This window comes from Centropristis striata, chromosome 16 (assembly GCF_030273125.1).
Source record: "Centropristis striata isolate RG_2023a ecotype Rhode Island chromosome 16, C.striata_1.0, whole genome shotgun sequence".
NCBI classification, from domain to species: Eukaryota; Metazoa; Chordata; class Actinopteri; order Perciformes; family Serranidae; genus Centropristis; species Centropristis striata.
Window position 1 is genome coordinate 1,093,073 of NC_081532.1, and position 26,700 is coordinate 1,119,772.

The following is a 26,700-nucleotide window of genomic DNA, read 5'->3' on the forward strand; positions in this document are numbered from 1 at the left end:
TTACAGCAATGACAGCAGCCTGATTGGTAGCTTTCACAAAGCGCCACAGTCATTAGTGGGGAATTGCTGCAAGTGGTTTTGATTTTGATGGCGTCTTAAAGTGTTTGTCCTCACCTTTGTGAGAAGAATTATACGGACTTTAACCTCTAAAAGCCCACTAGTAGACCTTCGAACGCAGCCAGAATTACAATTTTTCAGATGCTACACTGTAAAAAAAAACATCTGTTAAATTTACGGTAAAATACCGTCAGCTGTGGTTGCCAGAACTTCACCATAAAAACCACAGTGAGTGGGTTTTCTACTGTAAATTTAAATGTAAATATTATCAAAAACTGTAATTTTGACTGAATATTCCCTTTATTTTTAGGGTAATTGTGTCTTAGTGAAAATATGTTTTTTCTCCTTTAATTATACATGAAAGAAACTGTGTGTTTTCTATAGTTTAAACGTTTTGTACAATTCCTTGATTTACAGTAATTATATTAAATTTTTAATTTTACGTCTACACTGTAAAAAAAATCTGTTTAATTTAAGGTAAAATACCGGCAGATTTTGCCAGAATTTCACCGTAAAAATTACAGTTAGTGGGTTTTTTCTACTGTAAATTTAAATGTAAATATTATCAAAAACTGTAATTTTGACTGAAAATTCCCTCTATTTTTAGGGTTATTGTGTCCTTGTGAAAATATGGTATTTCTCCTTTAATTATAAATGAAAGAAACTGTGTGTTTTCTACAGTTTAATTTTTTTTTACTATTCCTTGATTTACGGTAATTAAAAGCATCTACTATGGTGATATTCAATTTTTAGTTTTACGTCTACACTGTAAAAAAAATCTGTTTAATTTACGGTAAAATACCAGCAGCTGTGGCCGCCAGAACATCCCCGTAAAAATCACAGTGAGTGGGTTTTCTACTGCAAATTTAAATGTAAATATTATCAAAAACTGTAATTTTGACTGAATAATCCCTTTATTTTTAGAGTCATTGTGTTCTTGTGACATTATGGTATTTCTCCATTAATTTTACATGAACATTTTTATATTGTTAGTGTAGAGAAAAACTTCTACAGTCAAACAAATCCTGTTTAGTTTTTTGCACTGTCAGTTCTGTTTTTGGAATAAAGGGTTGGAAAACACATTTTTTTTGCTTTTTTTTTTATCCGATTCATCGAAAAATAATCAACAGATTCATCGATTATTAAAATAATCATTAGTTGCAGCACTATTACACTTTCAATATGTGAATAGGTGCCTAACTAAACACAACACTGTAATAAATTATTCTGTAGTCATTTCATTTTACTTAATATATTTGATAAAAATGTATTAAATATAAATGCGTCCTTGATTTTTTTAGGCAGTTGTTTAAGTAACTTTAATAGAAAAATGTTTGAGATAGAATCTACTTATTTCACTTTATTCATCACTTTAAATCTCATAAATCTGCGCATTTTTTCTCTCTCGTAGATTTGCCACTTTAATCTCGTCAATCATTTTTTTGAGATGTCAAAATGACCAAAAAAAGACACAAAATGACCAAAAAAATACACAAAATGACCAAAAAAGACACAAATTGACCACAAAATGATCAAAAAAGACACAAAATGACCAAAAAAAGGAAACAAAATGACCCAAAAAGACACAAATTGACCACAAAATGATCAAAAAAGACACAAAATGACCAAAAAAGACACAAAATTACCAAAAAAGACACAAAATCACCAAAAAAAGGAAACAAAATGACCAAAAAAAGACACAAATTGACCAAAAAAGACACAAAATTACCAAAAAAACTTTAAATCTCATAAATCTGTGCATTTTTTTCTCTCGTAGATATGCCACTTTAATCTCGTCAACCATTTTTTTAGATTTTTTGGTCACAAATTTGTAACTTTTTTTACCGTTAATATCAGATTTTTTTCTCATAAATTTAAATATATTAAATATTCACTGTAATAAATTATTCTGTAGTCATTTCATTTTACTTAATATATTTGATAAAATGTATTAAATATAAATGCGTCTTTGATTTTGAGGCGGTTGTTTAAGTAACTTTAATAGAAAAATGTTTGAGATAGAATCTACTTATTTTGACCACAATAAATATATTTTATTTGACAGTCACTTCCTGTGAAGTTGTTATTAACTCAACTTTATATTTAATTAATAATATTGCGTGCAATCTGTTGCCTCAATTTTATTGAGTAGCTATTGTTTATCTTTTTTTAGAGTGAATGTTTATTACAGATTTATACAAAAAAACTTTAAATTAATCTCCAGGTTATGAGCTTTCAGAGGTTTATACCACTTCTATGTTTACCTGCTGTCTCCCCACAAAGTTCCCCTGTTTCCCACTAAAAATGGCTAAAATGTGTCCATGGCAGGGAGGGGTGGAGCGGGAGGCGTTAAGGGTTCCTGCAGGCTTTTATTAATAGATAGACACTGTAAAAGTGCTTTGAGTATTCACTGTGGTTAGAAAAGCACTATACAAACTCACTCCATTTACTATTTAATTCGGTCATGTTGGGGAAAAGTGGAAAAAAATGGCCCAGTTATGAACACTTGGCTGGATGCTGCTTTGGATTCTAGTAGTGACCTTAACCTTTGAAACAGCAGTTTATTAAGTCTCAGCTATAGGTCTGCTGGCTGCAGCTTTCTACCATTCACACAGTTCCAACAGAACCAGGCTTCCACTCTCTAACAACTGAGATGAGCCCAAAGCACCAGGAGCTCTGCAGGCTCTAATGATGCATGCTGGTGGTAAAATATACGTTTATAAAGTAGGATCCATGCAAAAATCCTTTAAAAATACTGATTTAATAAATATTTTAGGAAAATACAAGTATACGTTCATAAAATTGATTTCATATTCAGTGGGCTATTCAATTTCATGATCCTAAAACCCTTTTGTGTCTTTTTTGGTCCTTGTGTGGCTTTTTATGTCTTTTTTTTGGTCATTTTGTGTCTTTTTAGGTCATTTTGTGTCTTTTTATGGCTTTTTTTGTCTTATTGTGTCTTTTTTGGTCATTTTGTGTCTTTTTGTGTCTTTTTATGGCTTTTTATGGCTTTTTTGTCCTATTGTATCTTTTTTGGTTCTTTTTTTTTGTGGCTTTTTATGGCTTTTTGTAGTCCTTTTATGTCTTTTCTTTGTCCTTTTGTGTCTTTTTTGGTCATTTTGTGTCTTTTTATGGCTTTTTTGTGCCCTTTTGTGTCTTTTTTGGTTCTTGTGTGGCTTTTTATGGCTTTTTTTGGTCATTTTGTGTCGTTTTAGGTCATTTTGTGTCTTTTTATGGCTTTTTTCGGTCATTTTGTGTCGTTTTAGGTCATTTTGTGTCTTTTTATGGCTTTTTTGGTCATTTTGTGTCGTTTTAGGTCATTTTGTGTCTTATGGCTTTTTTGTCCTATTGTGTCGTTTTTGGTCCTTATGTGGCTTTTTATGTCCTTTTTTTGTCCTTTCATGTCTTTTCTTGGTCATTTTGTCTCTTTTTTGGTCATTTTGTGTCTTTTTATGGCTTTTTTGTCCTATTGTGTCTTTTTTGTTCCATATGTAGCTTTTTATGTCTTTTTTTGGTTATTTCGTGTCTTTTCATGTCTTTTTCTTTTGGTCATCTTGTATGTTTTTGTTTTTTTTGGTCATATTGTGTCTTTTTTTGGTCCTTGTGTGTCTTTTTAGTCGCTTTGGAAAGTCAAAGTTCCTGATCCTCACAAGTAATTGAAGACATTTTTCTGCTTTATCCTCGTAGTGACATAGATAGAGAGTGGAAGGGGGATTCATGCAGGTAAATTTCCCAAAACGTTCCTAATTGGTGGGATTGGAAGCTCCAGCGGCTGCAAAGCATCATGGGTACTACAGTTTTCCCTAATAACTCTTTGCTGGAAGGAGATATAATAGAGTTCTCATATATCAGAGTGAATGTTATGATCCATACTTTCAGATATGGTTCACCACTACCAGTTTGAAATAAAAATGAAAAAAACCCTCCAACACCATGACTGAAGGGTGTGTTTCTGGGAGTGGCTACCTGTGCTGCCTACCTGTGCCACCTCTTTGACTGCACCATCATTAATTGAAGTTGAACTGACTCCTTCATTCCTGCTTTAACTAAATGGGTAAGATTAAATCTTTTACTTCAATATAGGAAACTTTAAGCTTCTCCAGTGCTCTTATGTGTTGAATTGAAGAGGAAAGTTGTTTGTGCTGGTCAGGATCCTCCAGCATGCCATAAGGCCTGGAAGATTAGCATTAGCAGCTACTACAGCTGACAGTCATTATCCCTCCATTTTAGCCTTTGTGTTGCCAGCAGTTAGCAGCTAATCTTGCTGATGTTTTGTTCTTTTTCTGGTGGTGGTGGACAACTTGACAGCAAATTATAATGTTGTACAACTGGTTAATATAGACTTGTTTGGGCCAAATTAGCAGCTAATGTTGATATTATACAACTGGTTAACATATACTTGTTCTGGCCAAATTAGCAGCTAATATTACTATTGTACAACTGTTTAACATGGACTTGTTTGGGTCAAATTAGCAGCTAATATTGATATTGTACAACTTGTTAACATAGACTTGTTTGGGCCAGTTAGCAGCTAATGTTGATATTATACAACTGGTTAACATAGACTTGTTCTGGCCAAATTAGCAGCTAATATTAATATTGTACAACTGGTTAACATAGACTTGTTTGGGATAAAATTAGCAGCTAATATAAATGTTGTACAATTGGTTAACATACACCTGTTTTTGCCAAATTTGGCAGCAAATTTTTTGTTGTATTCCAGAAGGAGAGGAACAAGAAAGTCACTCATGAAGCCAAGTTTTTGATCCAGTTGATGTCCTCTGACTGATTGGATACAATCCTGGAGCTCCTTCTATTTCGGACAGCCATCCTAGGACCTCACCTTCTCCTGTGAAGCATCTCATAGTAAGTAACTAATATATTACCTCATACACATGCTCTACATTTCTCTACATTTCTGAGTGGTGTATTGCTCATAAGCTGTTTTTGGGACCTCTGTATCTACATACTATGTTTTATCGCCTCAATCATCACACACTGTTTTTGACAAATGTCTATATTTCCATCTGTTTCTGATTGACGCATAGCTTACGCTGTTTTTGGGACCTCTGTCTCAACATACTGCTATTGTTTTATCACAAATTGTTCTCAACACAAGGTTTTTGACAAATGTCTATATTTCCATCAGTTTCTGATTGATGCATTGCTTACGCTGTTTTTGGGACCTCTGTCTACATATACTACTGTGTTTTATCGCCTCAATCATCACACACCGTTTTTACGACAAATGGCTATATTTCTATCAGCATCTGTTGCTGATTGATGCATTGCTCTCGATCTCCTTTGGGGACCTCTGTCTCCACATACTACTATTGTGCTTTATCGCCAGTTCTCTACCATGACTCAGCACTTTTTTACCACTGTCACCATTTAAATCAGTATCTGTTTCTGACTGATGCACTGCTCTCAAGCTATTCTGGGAACATCTGTCTCTACATGCTACTATCTACATACCACATCTTGCTATTGTGTTTTGTCACAAGTTCTATTCAAGCATGACGCAAGGTTTTTGACAAATGCCTATATTTCCATCAGTTTCTGATTGATGGATTGCTTACGCTGTTTTTGGGACCTCTGTCTCTACATACTATTGTTTTATTGCCTCAATCTTCAGTTTTTTCGACAAATGCCTTTATTTCCATGAGTTTCTGATTGATGCACGGCTTACGCTGTTTTTGGGACCTCTGTCTCCACATACTATTGTAATATCCCCAGTTTTCCTTAACCATGACTCAGTGCTTTAAGACAACTGCCTACATTTCATCAGTTGCTCATCTGTCTCTTCATGCAATCACCAGTGGTACTCAACCATGATGCAAGGTTTTCTACAAACACCTATATTTCCATCCGTTTCTGATTGATGCATTTCTTTACGCTGTTTTTGGGACATCTGTCTCAACATAATAATGTGTTTTTTCAACATTTCTCAACCATGACTCAGCACTTTTAAACAACTGCCTACATTTCCATCAGCAGCTCTGTTGTTGATTTATGCATTGCTTACGCTGTTTTGGGACCTCTGTCTCCACATACTATTGTAATATCCCCAGTATTCCTTCACCATGACTCAGTACTTTTAGACAACTGCCTACATTTTCATCAGTTGCTCATCTGTCTCTTCATGCTACTATCATATTTTATCACCAGTGCTACTCAACCATGATACACGGTTTTTGACAAATGCCTACCTTTACATCAGCATCTCTCTGCTTCTGCTTGCTCTTTAGCTGTTTGGGAGCTCTGTATCTACATACTATTGACTTATCACTACTTTTCCTTTACCGTGACTTGGCATTTTTAGACAGCTGACTCTATTTCTAACATTTTTAGTGTTTCTGATTGATGCATTGCGCTAAACCGGTTTCTGGGACCTCTGTCTCCACATACTATTTTTTTTTTTTCACCAGTGCTACTCAACCATTAGACATCTGCCGATATTTTCATTAGTGTCTCTGTTTCTAATTGGTACATTGCTCTTCTGCTCTTTTGGGGACCTCTGTCTCCACATCTTACTATTGTTTTGTTTTTTTCACCAGTGCTACTCAACTATGTTTTGACAACTGCTTTCATTTACATTGGTCTCTCCACATTTGTGATTGGTGTGTTGCTCATGAGCTGTTTTTGGGACATCTGTGTCCACATACTGCTTCTCAACCATGGCTTAGCACTTTTGGACAACTGCCGACATTTCCATCAGTATCTGTTTCTGATTGATTCATTGCCCTCAAGCTGTTTTGGGGACCTGTCTCCACGCTTTCTGTTCGAGGCCAGAAATTCCAGTCTGTCCACCTCTGGCTGCTGTCACTGTTCTGGAACATTGGCAGTTGGTGGCAGTCAATTCTGTTGATTGCTCTGCTCTGATTGGATTAATTGATTGTGGCTGTGATTACAGATATACGTGCACACTCCTCCAGATACACATGCTTAAAACACACACATTTTGAGGTTAAAGGTCATAGGTTGCTGTATAAATAAATACTTGAAAAGGAATGCTTGTTGTAGGTGTGCTCCTTGTATATTATGTAGTATTATAACATTGCTAGTATTAATTGTTATAAATCTCCGAAGAATCTCATCATAGTGTACACACACCGGCAGTAGCCCCCGTGGCCCTTTCACTCTTTACCCAGAGGACATTTTCTAATTTGTCTTCCAACTCTTCAAGTTGTAGGACTAGTAGCGGGACGAAATTGCGTCCGGAAGAGGAAGAAGAAGAAATCCACAGTATAACAGTAGTGCAGCACTGGTCCCTACAGATATTGCTGTATGGGACCAGTGCTGGGGAGATTCCCCCGAGGCCCTAATAATGCAGAAACTCTGAATGCAGCTTTAAAGTTACTCTTCTTCTGACAGCCAAACTTCTCCCTTTTCTGGCCTTTTCTTCTTCTTCCAACAGAAAATCTCAGCTGTCATCATGTTTGTGGATTCATCCCACTGGATTAGTGGATTGTCAAGGCGATCCAGAGGAGATCACACGCTTCTTTAAGTTCTTCCTCGGGTGTCTCAGACTGCAGAGATTACACAGTGACCATAAATCAGTCGGTACAGGAGAGTCAGGAGATTAAACCTTGAGAGCTCAGGAGCCCAAACACCTCACTGCTGCCAGAACACCACATTACTATCACTCACACAGTCCACTACTCATTATTAAACCTCTGAAGTCCAGGAGATTTTGGTTCAAATGTGTCAACTTCCTCTGCATTAATTTCTGTCTGTGTTCAGCATCTTTCAGTCTGTCCTTACATCACATGCATGGCTCCTTTTTCTCCACACAAACTAGCTATCAGTCAGATTTTACATTTTATTTTGATTAACAAAGTATAAAGCTGCCAGGAACCAAAAAATACAAACGAAAGACACAGGTTTCTATGGAAATGTACCATTTTTTAAACCATTTATACACACAAAAACAGCAGAAAAAAATAATAAAAAGTAAAACGACAAAACAGTCTATTTGCATATAAATTAAAAATGGTAAGTTTTCATTGTAGAAAGAAAATTCACAATTTAAAAATGGTCTAGAGAATTGAGATCAGGGGTCTCAAACTTAAATTATCTGGCGGCCGCTGGAGGCTGTATCAAAATGACCAAAAAAACCCACAAAATTACTATAAAAAGACACAAAATTACCGCAAAAAAGAGACAAAATTACCAAAAAAATGACAGAAAAAACCCACAGAATTACCAAAAAAAAAGACACAGAATTACCACAGTGGACTGCTCATTATTAGAGGCTATTTTTTTTATGAGATAACAAATACAGTCTTCAAATTCACAGAGACACTGAATCACTGAATATGATATCTTTAAAAATTAAGCTTTTTTTATCCTTCGGTATAGCCTGTAGTTATCTATAAATAATTGAATATGTCAATAGTGTTTTATGAAGAAAATATCTGTATCCATGAGAGGGAAACACCTGATGAAGCTGTCTTCATGGTGAACCACCACCTCATTAAACTCAACCAGCCGGAGAATCATAACAACACCTTCGGGAATTCACTAGAAAAAAACCTCTTTTATGGGAAATATTTGATCTGTATTGATCAGAAAAAAGGTGGAGACATCCAGTAGTATTGTTAGTATGCAACTGTAATGTTTCCTCTCTTTAAATGTGTTTTTTTCTTTCACAAAGCAGCACTTAAGAGCAAGTGTAAGAGCTTCTTTATCTTCTCTATCAGCTGGATACATCTGAGAGTTACATATTTAACTGGCTTTAAACTTTAAGATAAGAATGGATGTTGTACAAAATAGAAATGTGCAAAATATCAGTTTTAAAAAAGCATGTGTGTTCAGTAAACAGCCTTTAACCCTTTGGAGTTTGGGGCCGTTTTGTTGGTTTTGGGCTCCTTTTCATTCTGTATAAACCAGTTAAAAATCGTTACCATGACATGTTGGTATCAATGTTTTCAAGACAACCTCACCTATATGACCTGATTATTATTCTCATTTTGACTTACTGGATCAACATTTTGAACACAAAAACACATGCATACATACAGACACACTCAAAACACACCAAAAACATAATAAAAATACAAAAAAACCCACAAAAATTATTTAAAAAAAACACACATAAAAGCACAAAAAACAAAGAAATTACAAAAAAAACAGTTAACACAAAGTGGTAAATGCACAAAGCTAAATTAGAAAAAATCTGTGCTAACAAAGTAAAACATGTAACTACATTTCGACACAAAACACACAAAATATAAAAAAACACACATAAAAACATAAAAACACTGAAAACAAAAAACAAAAAACAAACAAAAAACACTGAAACAAAAAACTCACACTAAAAATTTACAAAAACAGACACAAAAGATTGCATTAAAAATGCTGAATGCACACATAAACAAAGTAAAATCATGCAACTACACTTGCTAGAGGTGTTTTATAAAACACATAAACACAAAAAATGACAAACACACAACATACACAAAAATACAAAAAACACATAAAAACATAAAAATTTTTTTACAAAAAACACACAAGATTGCATTAAAAATATTGAATGCACACAAAAAAAAGTAAAACCATGGTACTACACTTGGTCAAGGTGTTTTTTATAAAACGCATGAACATTTTTTTACACAAAACACACAACATACAAAAAATACAAAAAACACACACAAAAACATAAAAACACACACACAAATTACAAAAAACACAAAACTTTACAAAAACACACACAAAAGATTGCATTATAAATGCTGAACGCACACATAAACAGAGTAAAATCATGTTTCTACACTTGGTCGAGGTGTGTTTTTTACCTTTGCATTAAATTGTCTGTTTGCAGCCGTATCATATGACTTCCTGTGAGCTGCAGCAGGTGAAGAGATGTTCGTCTCTGCCTGCTGACTGAATGTGAGTGAGATGTGAGTAATAGACCTTCAGCATCATGAATAAACGCCGTGATGATGATGAAGGCTTTGTGTGTGGGAGAACCAAGGTCATTCTTCAGCTTCTACATTGTATAATCTATCCTCTCTCAGATAACGTCACAATGTTTAATCTTTATCTTGAGCTTAAATCAGTTTGATGAATAACTCTTGTTGTGGTTTCACACTGAGCTTCTCAACCGACCTGTCAGCAGCAGTAAATGGTTAAATGGTTAAATGTTTAAATGTTTCCATCTCAGTTAAGAGTTGTTAACATTTTCAGATGAGCACAGCTTCGACTCATAGCAGTGTCATTAGTTTAGCAGGAATTTTGATGTGATAATCAGTGGAGGACTGAAGGCAGGATCAAAATGACCAAAAAAAGATACAAAATGACTAAAAAAGACACAAAATTATTTAAAGAAAGACACAAAATGACCTAAATTACTTTAAAAAAAGAAACAAAATGACCAAAAAAAGACACAAAATGACTGAAAAAAACCCTAAATTATTTAAAAATGACTAAAAAAACACACAAAATGACTACAAAAAGACACAAAATGACTGAAAAAAACCCCCTAAATTACTTAAAAATGACTAAAAAAAAACACAAAATGACTAAAAAAGACACAAATACAGAAAAAAAACTAAATTACTTGAATGACACAAAATGACCAAAAAAAGACACAAAATTATTTAAAGAGACACAAAATGACCAAAAAAAGACACAAAATGACTGAAAAAAAAAAACAAATTACTTAAAAATGACCAAAAAAAGACACAAAATTACAAAAAAAAAGAGACAAATTACTAAAAAAAGAAAGTAAAGTGCCATTCATATAAAACTCACATTAAACTTTCATATCAAGGTGGGGGCCACAAAATATGAGGTTATTGAGGGAAAACTCTTAATGTCTTACTGGTTGTATAATAAGGCCATGCAGAATAAGGCATTAATAACTACTGAATAATGACTCATTAAGAGACAATATGGTACTGATTTGCATGCTAATAAGCAGCTAATTAATGTTGAATATGTGTTCCCTGATATAAAGTGATTAAGTTAAAGGTTTTCAGTTCTTCTGTTGCATGGATCATCATCTCTTCACCACAGAATGAGAGAAAGCTGCTCTGCTGCCACATTCTCACATTCAACTTGTATGCAAATCTCTTTTGACGTGACAGCTGTGAGGTTCTGCTACTGTATTTTTTTTTCATGGTGGGAAAAGCGTATGTATTATTAAGCAGTGCAGGGTGAGAGGGCACAGACACGACATGAATTATACAATATGTTATCTGAGCTGCAGTCTTCCCCCGCTCCTCCTAACAGACTGTTGAAGGTTCTCCTGCTGCACCACATCATGAAGATCCACAAAGTTCTGCTGTTCTGCTTTATCATAGAGAAAATATTCATTGATGGTATGATTACTGTCGCCTTCTGCTTCTTCACCCAAAAACCTCTTTATAGTTGTAAGTGATACGTAGTTATTTCACATTTCATTTGCAAAGCTGTCAGCTCTTTAAACAGACCCTTTAAGACAAGTCTCAAACTGGCGGCCCGCGGGCCAGTTGTGGCCCTCGTGACGATATTTTGTGGCCCCCACCTTGATATGAAAGTTTAATGTGAGTTTTATATGAATGGCACTTTACTGTGTTGTGTGTGGAAGGTCCCTTTAGTTACTTTTTTGTTAATTTTGTCTTTTTTTAATAATTGTGTCTTTTTTTTTTTAATGTTGTGTCTTTTTTAATCATTTTATGTCTATTTTAAATAATTTTGTCTTTTTTTTAGTCTTGTTTTGGTAATTTTGTGTATTTTTTAAAATAATTTTGTGTATTTTTTAACTGTCTTTTTTAATAATTCTGTGTCTTTTTTTAATGATTTTGTGTCTTTTTTGGTAATTCTGTCTTTTTTTCTGCCATTTTCTTTTTTAAGCAATTTAGTTTTGTTCTGTCATTTTGTGTCTTTTTTTGGTCTTTTTCTGTCTTTTTTCGTCATTTTGTGTCTTTTTTAAATCATTTTGTGTCTTTTTTTGGTAATGGTCTTTTTTCTGCCATTTTCTTTCTTTTTTTAGCAATTTCGTTTCTTCTGTCATTTTGTCTTTTTTGGGTCATTTTCTGTATTTTTTAAAAAAAAGGTAATTCTGTGTATTTTTTTTGTCTTTTTGCGTATTTTTTGTCATTTTGTGTCTTTTTTAAGTAATTTAGTATTTTTTCAGTCATTTTGAGTCTTTTTTTTAGTAATTTTGTGGGGTTTTTTTGGTCATTTTGATACTGCCTCCAGCGGCCCCCAGGTAATTTGAGTTTGAGACCCTGCTTTAAGCTGTTATAGCATGAAATGTTAAGATGTAAAAGAGGAAGCCGTTACCATCACTCTGACTAACTCCTGCTGCTGGATTTTTCAGCCTCCAGTAGCTTTTCAATCACTCAAATGTTAGCTACACTTTGATGTGGATCAAATTGCAACTGCTTTATGTAAAATGTTCTCAGGTAGAAGTCAGAATGTGCTGAAAGCTCGTCGTATAAAATCGCTTCTTCTAAAGCCAACACTCAGTAACAGTTAGTTGAGATACAGATCATCTCAGGGGAAAAACAGATGTGGCTTCTTGGTCAACTGACCTTCATGAAAAATACTCTCACCAGAACATTAGATAGAATTTCTCCATTTCTATTCCATAGCACCCTGGCTTTGATCATTTCTGGCATTTCCATGCAGAGAAGTGTTTGGGTTGTGCATGAAATTCAGTATATGTGGATGTAGAATCAGTGGATCCTTAAACTGCACTCAAGGAAGCACAAACAAGTACATGAAAGCCTCTTGACTAACAAGAGTACTTGTAACATGATCTAACCTATCAAAAGCCTCAAGGGTTAGAAAGAGTACCATCACAAAGTTTTGTATTATTACATAGCTAACTACTTAGCCAAGAAGTTGGGGTGGATGGGTTAGGGTTAGGGTGGATGGGTTGGGGTGGATATGTTGGGGTGGATGTGTTGGGGTTGGGGTGGATGGGTTGGGGTGGATATGTTGGGGTTGGGGTGGATGGGTTGGGGTGGATATGTTGGGGTTGGGGTGGATGGGTTGGGGTGGATATGTTGGGGTTAGGGTGGATGGGTTGAGGTGGATATGTTGGGGTTAGGGTGGATGGGTTGAGGTGGATATGTTGGGGTTGGGGTGGATATGTTAGGGTTGGGGTTGATATGTTGGGGTTGATATGTTGGGGTGGATGGGTTGGGGTGGATATGTTGGGGTGGATGGGTTAGGGTTGGGGTTAGGGTGGATATGTTGGGGTTGGGGTGGATTGGTTGGGGTGGATATGTTGGGGTTGGGGTGGATGGGTTGGGGTTGGGGTGGATATTTTGGGGTTGGGGTGGATGGGTTGGGGTGGATATGTTGGGGTTAGGGTGGATGGGTTGAGGTGGATATGTTGGGGTTGGGGTTGATATGTTGGGGTGGATGGGTTGGGGTGGATATGTTGGGGTGGATGGGTTAGGTTTGGGGTTAGGGTGGATATGTTGGGGTTGGGGTGGATGGGTTGGGGTGGATATTTTGGGGTTGGGGTGGATGGGTTGGGGTTGGGGTGGATATGTTGGGGTTGGGGTGGATGGGTTGGGGTTAGGGTGGATATGTTGGGGTTGGGGTGGATGGGTTGGGGTGGATGGGTTAGGGTGGATATGTTAGGGTTAGGGTGGATGGGTTAGGGTGGATATGTTAGGGTTAGGGTGGATGGGTTAGGGTGGATATGTTAGGGTTAGGGTGGATGGGTTGGGGTTGGGGTGGATGGGTTTGGGTTGGGGTGGATGGGTTAGGGTGGATAGGTTGGGGTTAGGGTGGATGGGTTGGGGTGGATGGGTTGGGGTGGATATGTTAGGGTTAGGGTGGATGGGTTGGGGTTGGGGTGGATATGTTAGGGTTAGGGTGGATGGGTTGGGGTTGGGGTGGATGGGTTGGGGTTAGGGTGGATATGTTGGGGTGGATGGGTTGGGGTTAGGGTGGATGGGTTAGGGTGGATAGGTTGGGGTTAGGGTGGATATGTTGGGGTGGATGGGTTGGGGTTAGGGTGGATGGGTTAGGGTGGATGGGTTGGGGTTAGGGTGGATATGTTGGGGTGGATGGGTTGGGGTTGGGGTGGATGGAACAAACAGCACTTTGAAGCAGGAAACCAGTGTTTGCATCCCGTTGTTGGAAAATGAAACAACTGTTGATATTCTAGTTTCCAGCATGTATTTACTCAGTATAGGTGATAAAATCTCAGTAACAAGCTGTAATATCTGATTTAGATCATTAAGGACCAAAACACTTCAAACAAGTCAAACAGTCTAAAATAAAAACTGCTGACTAAGAAGAACTATCTGATCAGGAAGAAAAATAAGCAGCTATCCCCTTGATCTGAGATATTTAATCAGACTTAGAGTTCAGTTTTTGCAGAGCCTCCTGGTCTGTCAACCAGCTGATAGTAGCTGTAACCTCATGTAGTGACTCTTATCACGGTACCGACTGATGCTGCAGCAGCCTCACAAACCCACCCAGGCGTGAAAGGAGATGGAGACCACCACGGGTGGACTCACACACTTGAATGGTGACAGGCGTGGTGAGTAGGAACACACACACACACACACACACACACACAGGTTGGCGTTGACAGATTGCCTCCAGAGTCTAAGCAGGAAAACACACTTTCCCCGTCTTCCATCTCATCACTGGGAGATTAAAGACGGAGCGGTAGAACACAATCAAACGCTTTCTGGCAGGGATAAAAGAGGTGGGGGAGAAGAGACAAAAACCACTGATGCCTTTCATACAGAAAACCCAAAACACATGGCGAACACTGAGGAGGCTGCAGGAACACACACATCAGGTTAGCCGAGTCGCTAACAGGTTAGCGGAGCTGGTCGGAGTTTATGTGACCAAGAACAGCTGTCAAGATTTCCTCCTCTCTCTCTCTTAACAACACATCTCACTGCCAGAAGCTCTGAACACAATACTGAATGGTCAGAACTTCTAGTTGTTTAACTCTATGGAGTCTTGGGCTATTTTGTTCATTTTTTTAACCCTTTTCATGCCTTTTTGTGTCTTTTCTGGTCATTTTGTGTATGTTGTTGTGTCTTTTTTTAGTTATTTGGGTTTTTTTTGTTTTTTTTTGTAATTTTGTGTCTTTTTTGGTCATTTTGTGTCTTTTTTTGGTCATTTTGTGTCTTTTTTTTGGTCATTTTGTCTTTTGTTTGTAATTTTGTGTCTTTTTTGGTCATTTTGTGTCTTTTTTTGTAATTTTGTGTCTTTTTTTTGTAATTTTGCGTCTTTTTTGGTAATTTTGCGTCTTTTTTGGTAATTTTGTGTCTTTCGTTGTGTCTTTTTTAACATTTAGTGTCATTTTGTGTCTTTTTTAGTCCTTAAGTCCAACATAAAATGTGATCTATAGTTGGTGGATTAGCCAACCTGACAAATGAAGAGTCTGTGATTACACACATTGCTGTCATTATATTATATTATTATTTGTTGAGACCTTTCATTAAATCTTGTTCTTTGTGTGTGAGCTCGTCAAGCTCTTTAAGGTTTCAGCATCTAACGTTACTTTAATACAAAGTGGTTTCAATTTTACACGAGGTGAGATTTCGTTCGCCTAGCATGGAAGCTAGTTATTATTTTTTTATTAGCATGCTTATTAACGATTATTAGCATGCTAATTATTAGAATACTAAAAAACGATACTTTGGTTGTTAAAACTATGACATAAGACCGGTGGCAATATTATTATCTCAGGCGCAGCCAGAAGAAATGTGTTATATGTTCAACTTCTGAACTATTAGCAACTGTTAGCATGTAGCTACTCGACAAAATCATCAAACCAATCGGTGAATGTTCATCAGCGAAACCTATAAAACTCTGTTAAGCTGAAAAATATTTATTAAAAGATGTTACAAGCACGGGAATGTTAGTCCTGTGTTTAGCCAACCTGACAAATGATTGGAAAGTTTTACATATAATTATGCCTTTTAATGGACAATTGAGCAAAATTGAACACATAATTCATATGATTTCTTAAAGAGTTATTACTGTATGAAACATTTTTTAAATTTAATTTAATGATCAATGGTTACTGTTATCTGTAGCCTTATGTGGACTTGATTGGCAGTAGAAGATCTCTCACACCTTTTCTAAACACAACAAGCTAAAAGTATCCGAGGCTCCAAAAGTCATTTAAATCAAATAAATAAATAAATATAACAAATGCTGCTATGACTTGTTTTTGTGAGCGATGGCTGCTGGATCAAAGCTAATTCAGTCCTCGTTTAAAATTGTACCATGACACTATTTTCAGCTGAGATTCTTCTGAACAAATGAAAGTTAAATTTCTTCGTTTCTTAGACTGACAGATAGTTTTTTTTTTTTTTAAAGATGAATTTCAAACCCTGGCATCAAAGAAAAAGATAAAAATCAATTTGAGAAAAACAAAACAATAAACATACTTTTAAAAAAGCATGACATTCGGCTTTCTCAAAAGTTTTCCCAGTTGTTTTGGAGGTTATTTCATGCTTAAAAACCCAGTAAAACACTTGAACGCCCACCACGGCCTCAGGCTGCAGGAAAACTCTGGCCTCAAATAAAGGAAAGACTGTGTTGCCTGAAGTGAAATACAGAAGTTAACCAGCCAGTCCACAAAAAAGAAAGCAAGCATCAAGGAGCCATAACATTAATACAATTATAATCTAAATGAAATTAAACTATATCATTTTTACCTGCTGTCAGGTTAGACTGGCGCCGACAGTATATTTTCTGATTATAATATCAGACGCTGTTGATGTTTATCTAGTTTGTCCTGTCCTTAGTGACTCTCTAAAGGCTCCGGTCCCAAGTCTGTCTGCCAAACATTCCTAAACTCAAAAAAGAAAGCTGAAATATTCAATTCAATTCAAATTTTTTATATAGCCCAAAATCACAAATCACAGATTTGCCTCAAAGGGCTTCACAGTCTAGTCCAGGGGTCTCAAACTCAAATAACCTGGGGGCCGCTGGAGGCAGTATCAAAATGAACAAAATAAAGACACGAAATTACTAAAAAAAGACACAAAATGACCACAAAAGACACAAAATTACTAAAAAAGACACAAAAGTACCAAAAAAAGACACAAAATGACAAGAAATACACAAAATGACACAAAAAAGACACAAAATGACAGAAGAAAGACACAGAATTACAAAAAAAGACACAAAATTACCAAAAAAAGACACAAAATTACTAAAAAAAGACACAAAATGACCAAAAAATACACATAATTACCAATAAAGACACAATTATTTTAAAAAGACACAAAATGACACAAAAAAGACACAAAATGACAGAAGAAAGACACATAATTACCAAAAAAGACACAAAATTACTAAAAAAAGACACAAAATTACTAAAAAAAGACACAAAATGACCAAAAAAGACACAAAATTACTAAAAAAGACAACTATTTAAAAAAGACACAAAAATTCCCAGAGAAAGACACAAAATGAACAAAAAATACACATACTTACCAATAAAGACACAATTATTTTAAAAAGACACAAAATGACACAAAAAAGACACAGAATTACCAAAAAAGACACAAAATTATTTAAAAAAGATAATTTATTTTTACGCCTTATTCCCCCTCATGTCATTCAGCCACACATCGACTGATTTTATGGTCACTAGACGAGCTGCTGGGGGTCTCTGGGCTCGTAGCCAGATCACCATGGTTACGGTAGCGAGCGGTAGCGGGGCTAGTTGGTAGATTAGACTTTGGCCAAATCCTGTCGGAAGCATTAAGGCTAAAACATCCTTTTTGGTGGTGAAACAGGAGTTTAAAGTCAAACGGTGTTCTTCTTTTAACATCAACTTTCGCTCGAAACTATTTAAAACGCCGTCTACAGCTAAAGAGAGCTTGGCGTCTGCTGCAGCCATGTTGGATCCTTAAAACTACAAAACTACAAGCTTCCATCTGTCCAGTAGTACGCGCCATCGTCTTGCCGTCCCTCCCCGTTCTGTGATTGGATCCTAAAACAGGACTAAGAAACGGCCCTGGTTGCCAGACCCTTTCGCAGTTCGAAATGAAATCGAGCATGCAAGGCAGCATGGGTAAACCCAGGCTCAGGAGTCCCGATGAGGTTACAATAGCCGAGCCTTGAGGTGGCTTAATAAGGTGGCTGGTGGCCTGTTGCAGAGCCACAACTTCCTCGTGGTGAACTAGTCCACCAGCTGTGGAGCGAGGCGGACCCAGGGGTGAACTGTGGAAGATCTTTATCCACACACTGAGCTCGCAATTTATTTTTCCAGTTCCAACATATCTATTTTTAGGCTCTTTTTTCGATGACACCATTCACAGCAAAAAGGTCTCCAGCTCTCTTGGCTATTGCACGAGTCCAATAAGTATTCATAAGCCAGAGGAACCAGATCTACACCTCACTCCAGACAGAGCTGCATGGACTGAAGTGTGTTGTGTTGCAGGAACAGAAAGTCCCCGAGGCTCAGAGAGAAGAAACTATGAGTACAGTATGAGCTGCTGGTCAGCAGCTGGAGGAGAGGACTCACTCACTGTGGAGTTAGATCCATCCTCCATCCTCCATCCTCCATCCTCCATCCTGCAGCCCTGAACACTCTTCAGTATTGTGAAGTGTTAGAATAATCTGTCATTCTGTCTCTGTTATGTGTCTCAGTGGACGTGGTTCTCTGTGCATTGGTGGATTGATCATGCAGGATGTTTGCTACAATGATCATGTGCTAATATTGTTTTTAAACTATGATTAAACTAAATACATTTACTGCATCTGCTTAAACTTCCTCTGCCCTATTTAGAGTGAGATTCTACCATCACAAAAATATATATTTTATGTTTTATTGTTTTGTTGCAAAATCTGTGTCTCCAATAATATCTCTGCAGGTTGTTTATATCAAGGCAGGAGTTTGTGTTTTGAAAGTTTTGTTAACAGGTCAGGTCATGGACATGATGTGCTAAATCAAAACTACTGCTAAACTCAAATTACCTGGGGGCCACAAAATTACTATTTAAAAAAAAAAAAAAGACACAAAATGACAGAAAAAAACAAATTACTTAAAAAAGACAAACACAAAATGACCAAAAAAGAAATGACTGAAAAAAAACTAAATTACTTTAAAAAGACACAAAATTACTGAAAAGACACAAAATTACAAAAAAAAAACCCAACCAAAAAATTATTTAAAAAAGACACAGAATTGCCAAAAAAAGACATGACATAACATTTCCACTTCTTGCGGTAACAACAACACAGGAGTAACATTTCGAGAAAAAAGTTGCAAATTTACTAGATTTAAGTGACAAATCTACAAGAAAAAAAAGTTGCAGATTTAAGAGATGTAAAGTGGCAAATCTTCTTGAAAAAAATTGCAGATTTACGAGAAAAAAGTGGGGAAAACAAACTTTTTTCTTGCAGATTCATCATTTTAAATCTCATCAATCTGCATATTTTTTTCTCGTAGATTTGACACTTTAATCTCGTAAACTTTTTTCTCAAATTATTACGCCCCTCCCTGGGTCCGTATGTTTTTGTTTTTTTTTACACATTCTGGCAGTATGTAATATCCTCCAATATTCTCTAGGGTTGAAATTTGGAATTTGCAAGTATTTTAATGGGTCCTGTTAAGGGTTAAACTGAGAACTGGGACGTCTCCTGCTCATGATTCCCCATCAAACGATCTGCGCAGAGAAATAAGTGAGGATTTTGTGTTGTAGTCTGATTAATTAATTAAGGTATTAATTTTAAAGGTTTCCTCAATGCAGAACAGAAGGGAAAGGGAGAGAAAAGTCAACGAGGCATTAAGTGAAACACACCTGGACACAGATGAGGCCTGATGAACCTGCTGCTTCACCTGGAGGAGGATTATTTTCTGTATAAAGGAACAGGAACACCACTGATGAGACGCTGAGGGCAGACCAGATAGAAACTGTACATTTTGTCCCCGCTGCAGAGCGCTGCATAATCCTATATGAGTAGGAGTGAACATATAGTGGGTGAACATATTCATTGCATATCTGCAGCTTGTGATTCATTATACTGTACGTATGAGAAATTAGAACTGTGTGGAGGAGTTTGCCCTTTGCTCACCACTCGTCTCCTTACCCCACTTATTGTCAGAAACAGGAACATAAGCTGGAGCGGAGCTACATTATGTGACGGTATGGAAATCTCTGGGGCTGTATAGGACCATTTGTTCCCTTCTCCAGACAGCATGTTCAGATATAAAGTGGAAATGAGGCAGCTCCCTCTTTCACCCCACCTCCCCAGGCCCCCGGCCTGTCAGCAGGAAGAGACAGGGAGTTCACAGCAGCCCCTATTACTACGACTACATTTACTGCTATCAATAAAACATGGACGTATGACAGTTTCAAGTGTTCTAGTGAAAGCATGATGATGGCTCTCTGGCATGAGGTCTTCCAAATGTCTTGTCGTGACCTCTGTGTGCCGTACCTCTCCATACACTCAATCAGGATAGAAATTATGTAGAAGCATGGACTATATAGCATGAGAGGGGAGTGTGTCTATGTTCCCCTCTTTGTATGAGACCGGGGAACATAGGACCCTTTTTCCCAGCTTTTCCCAAAAAGGATCCTATTTTCCCCGGCAAATGGACCTAACCGTACCCCTAAACTTTGCAAAATTTTGCATTGAAGTGAATGGGACGGCCGAAAAAAAATGAGCGAAAAAGAACAATAATTGTAGATTTTTAAACGTCTACTTCTCCGGCATAATTTCACCTAGAGACTCCATTTGAACTTTAAAAAGTAGACACAAGTCTTGTGTATCGGTGTATTAATCCACGTTTCGATAGGTCATATAGTTTTTTATCAATCCCTGTTCAATGACCATGATCATTTTTGGAGAAATTCTGAGATTATAATGGGTGTGTATTGCACGGAATGTTCGTGTCACAGTGCGTGACATCATCGCCAGAGTGTAGAAGGAGAGAAAAAACTGTCAAAAAATAAATTTGAAAACTGCGCTCCAGGCCGCAAATTCCACTCTACAGAAATAATTTATACATAGAAACGTAGGAAAATTAGTCTTCTCCCTCACAATCCTCTGGTAAAGCTGTCAGAGTTATAGTTTGGGCGTAGGACGCACAGATGATCCACCAACACCACCAACAGCCTCATTGGCTCCCATATTAAAAACGCAGGAAGATTTCTGAAAAAGGGAGATGTAACAGTTTTTTTAGATCGCTCTAACAAAGCTATTTTTTAAATTTTTCTTTAAAAAAAACACATGTAGACGTTCAGGAAGAACTCAGGATGCTCAAAGTGAAGTCGGATCAATGATAGGTATTATGGTTTTGCCAAAAATGCTTTCTGTTCGAGGCCAGGAATTCCAGTCTGTCCACCTCTGGCTTCTGTCGCTGTTGTGGAACATTCTACAGCGGCAGTTAATTCTGTTGATTGCTCTCCTCTGATTGGTCAACCACAAAGCCTTTGATCCTTTGATCCATCTCTGACAGAAAGAGAGAACCACACACACACACATACACAGGTCACTTTATGTGATTACAGTCATCTACTTTACTTTTCATTCTGTCTACTGTGTTTTTTCTACAGTAATGTTTTAACTACTGTGATTTTGTCACAAGGACTGATTTTTATAGTAAATTATACAGTACTATACTGTAAAAATCAAACACAGTGATTAACTCTGAATAATACAGTAAATAACTGGAGATTTCACAGCGATTATTTACAGTGTGGATATATCTGAAAGTATTCGTATAATGTTAGTTAGTATAGTATAATTTCTGAGGTTACCTGGAGGTGATTCTGCTTCACTATCACAGCAGCTTGTTGCTTCTTCAGGAGATAATGTGTGCAGCGGTAAACACTCAGCCAAGAGTTAATTAAACACCTACAAATGCTTCAAAACAGAAGCAAAACAGTGATTTACATAACACATCCCGAGGTATTTACCTATATAAACCAGAACACATCAGGTGGGAAATGCAAATGTCTTTTAATCCCCACAGTAATCATCTTCATGTTTATTTGTATATTTTTATACCTACGCTGAGCGCTGCCCTGTTGACATCAGATGACGGTACGCTCATCAAATAACTCAGCCAGTCAGCAGCTATTATCTCCTGTCAATGTGCAGCTTCTCTTCTGTTTATTCATGCAGTAATTCTTGCTACTGAGCAGCGTGTGCATATTTTTACCCTCCTGAGGATCTAAAACTATGTATATAAATATCTATATATACCAAATTGGCTGCTCTTTTTTCCACCAAGAGGCTTTTCAATTCATATGAATGATATTTTAAGCTGCATATTCTCCTGAAGCCTCAGCATGATGAAGGAACTCCAGGTTGAATCAGTGAATCAGTTCAATCTCTGCATCCATTCACATCAATCAGTCACATGAAGGTTGAAGATGTTCAGCCTTTTGGTAAATGAAGTACAGCTTTGTGTGTGTGTGTGTGTGTGTGTTCTTGTACTTGTACTTAGTGCGTCAACTCTTTTTCAGCAAAGGTGAAAATTATTTTAGTTTTTTGTGTGTGCATTCAGCATTTTTAATGCAATTTTTTGTGTGTGTTTTGTGTTTTTTGTAAAAAAATTATGTTTTTTGTGTGTTTTGAGTGTGTTTTTCAATGTAAATGGGGTGCACTTATATAGCACTTTTATCCAAAGTGCTTTACACTACAGACTGCACTCATTCACCTGTTCACACACACATTAAAACTGGTGGCAGAGGTGCCACCTGCCACCATTGGGAATTCATTCACACTGATGAGCACAGCATCGGGAGCAATTTTGGGGTTCAGTGTCTTGCTCAAGGATACTTCAACATGAAGGCTGCCATGGTCGGGGATCGAACCACCAACCCTCCGATCAGTAGACGACCAAATACCAGCTGAGCCACAGCTGCCCCAATGTGTGTTTTTTGTATTTTTTAGTGTGTTTTTGGTGTGTTTTTTCATTTTTTCTGTGTTTTTTGTGTTTTATGTGGGGTTTTTTTTGTGTGTTTGTGTTTTAATGTATGTTTTTTGTAATTTTTTGTGTTTTTTATGTGTTTTATGTGTGTTGTGTGTGTGTTTTTATGTGTGTTTTTTGTGTTCAAAATGTTGATCCAGTGAGTCAAAATGAAAATAATAGTCAGGTGATGTGGAGGTTGTGCTGAAAACAATGATACCAACAAAATAGCCCCAAGCTCTTTTAATCTCCCTCCCAACAAATACCCCATTATAAAAAACTAAAACTAATGAAAAATTCAAAACTATTATCACCTTGCAAGGGAATTCGGTATTAAAACGATGGCCCTCACAAAGATAGAAGTACAAGAGTGTGTGTGTGTGTGTGTGTGTGTGTGTGTGTGTGTGTGTCTTTTATCATTGTGTAGCTGCTTTAGGATGAAGACTCTGCGATCTCTCCCAACAGACTAAAACACGACAGAGTTTCAGAAATCTGTTAACTCGTCTGCAGGAATTACAGCCTTTGTGTGAATGTGTGTGTGTGTGAGAGCGTAGCTGTGTTAAGCTGTCACACTCGGGATTTAGAGTTGTGAGGCTTGTAAAACACTCCGTTGAAAGCCGTAATTCTTGTCTTGTAAGTATGAATGACAGCTGAAACCCTGAGCTCCGAGCCTGAATAATGACAAGACAGATTACCACAAAATCAATGCAAATAATTGTCCGCTCAAAAATCAATGTTAATATTTGACGCGCTCGCCTCCAGTCGAATAAACACAATATATTTACTGTTTCCCAGGTTAAAGCCCTGTCAGATTCACCTCACGGTGTGTGCTTCAGGTTGAGAGGGTGAAAAGATACTAGAAGTTAATCCTCTTAATGTACCAAAGAATTTTAGAAAAATAAAGGCTTTCCTGTTATTGTCACACAGCCGGAGAGGCGACAAGGAACAGGATACAAATGCAGTCAGTGTATGGCAAGGGTCTCAAACTCAAATTACCTGGGGGCCGCTGGAAGCACTATCAAAATGACCAAAAAAAGACACTAAATTACTAAAAAAGGACCAAAAAATTACAGAAAAAAGACAAAATGACACAAAAAAGACACAAAATTACAAAAAAAGTCACAAAATGACTGAAAAAACACTAAATTACTTTAAAAAGACACAAAATGACCAAAAAATACACAGAATTACCCAAAAAAGACACAATTATTTTAAAAAGACCCAAAATGACTAAAAAAGACGCAAAATGACCCAAAAAATACAAAAAATGACCAAAAAGACACAAAATTAATTAAAAAAGACACAAAATGACAAAAAAAAGACACAAAATGACCAAAAAATACACAGAATTACCCCAAAAAGACACAGAATTATAAAAGAGACACAAAATTACCAAAAAAAGACACAAAATTACAAAAGTCAAAGAATTATTTTAAAAAAGACACAAAATGACCCAAAAAATACACAAAATAATTTAAAAAAGTCACAAAATTACCAAAAAAGACACAAAATTATTTTAAAAAGACACAAAATTACAAAAAAATCACAAAATGACTTAAAAAACACTAAATTACTTTAAAAAAACACAAAATGACAAAAAAGACACAAAATGACCAAAAAAGACACAAAATTACTAAAAAAGACACTAAATGTATTTAAAAAAGGTCACAAAATGACCCAAAAAGAGTAATTAAAGGGACCTTCCACACACAACACGGTAAAGTGCCATTCATATAAAACTCACATTAAACTTTCATATCAAGGTGGGGGCCACAAAATATCATCACGAGGGCCACAATTGGCACGCGGGCCGCCAGTTTGAGACCCCTGCTGTATGGTATGAGTTCTCTGGTCTCCCAGCAAGCACATGCACTCCAAAAAAGGTCTAAAAACCAGATAAAAAACTCTCACTCACTCTGGTCTCTGGGCCATTTGGTGGAAGGTTTCCAGTGTAAACATGAGAATAAAGAGAGAAGAAGAAGAAGAAGATGGCAGCCGCTAGAAGCACATGGACCAGCAGCGTCTCTCCACTAGAGTCAGCCTGGAGGAATTAAAGACCGGCTGCTGGTCTGGACTCTCTGTTGGATGGCGAGCTTGGCGGCCATCGTTCCAGCAGGATGTCCAGAGCTTTGGTGTCCTCTGTCTCTGAGCCCATCTGGTGGAAACATTTCACTTTCTGATGAGTCATCAAAAAGTTGAAGGAGCCGACAGGACTAAAACCTGTTAACTCTGTAGAGTCTGACTCTTTCCTGTATTCACCTTAAAACATGTTTAAATACCATGTTGGTATATTTTTCACCTATATGACCTGATAATAATAATAATAGATTTTTTATTCTGACTTACTGGATCAACATTTAGAACCAAAAAGAAACAAAGAAAAACCAACATAAATGTGATCTTGTGATTGTGTGTGATCCTGTCATCAACTCTGGTTTTATTCTAGTGGGACTCTGTTTGATTTGGCTCTTTGTGTTTAGAGGAACAATTTGGTCACTTTGTGTCTTTACAAGTCATTTTGTGTATTTTTTTAGTCATTGTGTGTCTTTTTTGTGTCTTTTTTTGGTCTTTTGTGTGTATTGTTGTCTTTTTTTCGTTATTTTGTGTATTTTTTAAAGTCATTTTGTGTCTTTTTTTGGTCATTTTGTGTCTTTACAAGTCATCTTGTGTATTTTTTAGTCATTGTGTGTCTTTTTCGTGTCTTTTTTTGGTCTTTTGTGTGTTTTGTTGTCTTTTTTTCGTTATTTTGTGTATTTTTTAAAGTCATTTTGTGTCTTTTTGGTCATTTTGTGTCTTTGTGAGTCATTTTGTGTCTCTTCGGTCATTCTATGTCTTTTTGTGTTTCTTATTTTTGGTCCTTTTGTGTCTTTTGTTGTGTCTTTTTTAGTTATTTTGTGTCTTTGTAAGTCATATTGGGTCATTTTTTGGTCTTTTTGTGTCTTTTTGTATCTTTTTTGTGTTTTCTTTTGGTCATTTTGTGTCTTTTGTTGTGTACTTTTTAATCACTTTGTGTCTTTTGTGGTTTTTTTGGTAATTTTGTCTTTTGTTGTGTACTTTTTAATCATTTTGTGTCTTTTGTGGGGTTTTTTGGTCATTTTGTGTCTTTTTATTAGTCATTTTGTGTCTTTGTAAGTCATTTTGGGTCATTTTTGGGTCATTTTGTGTCTTTTGTGTCTTTTTTAGTTATTTTGCATCTTTTTTTTGTAATTTGATGTCTTTTTTTAGTCATTTTGTGTCTTTTTTTGACTGTACCACACTGTACCATGTGATATAATATGATCCTACTGTATGTTTGCAGGGGAATTTACTGTCTGAACCAACAAGACACTCATCATTTCTGCTGCTTGACATTGTGAGTTGTATTTGCAGACGGATTAGGGAGGAAGGACACGGCAACCCTGTAATCATCCCCTGATCAATAAACCAAACACAATATATATCAGAGGCCATGACACCAACAGGCTGTATTGATCTGGAAAACAGAGGAACTCAGAGAATAAAATCAAGTGTGTTAACCAGCTGAGCTGACGGCTGAAATACAGCTTTATACAGCAGGAGGGTCTGGAGAGTGTGTGTGTAGGTGTGTGTGTGTGTGTGTGTGTGTGTGTGTTGCGTTCAGGGTCATTGGGGTCAGACCTCATGCACGTGTCTAGAGATTAAACTGCCAAAAGTGCAGCAACCTTTAACCGAGACCCTGAAAACTTCTCTGAGCCGACTCACTTTCACATTCTCCAACTTTCTGTTGTTACTGTATGCAAAATGAAAACGTGTTTCTGCAGACTGCA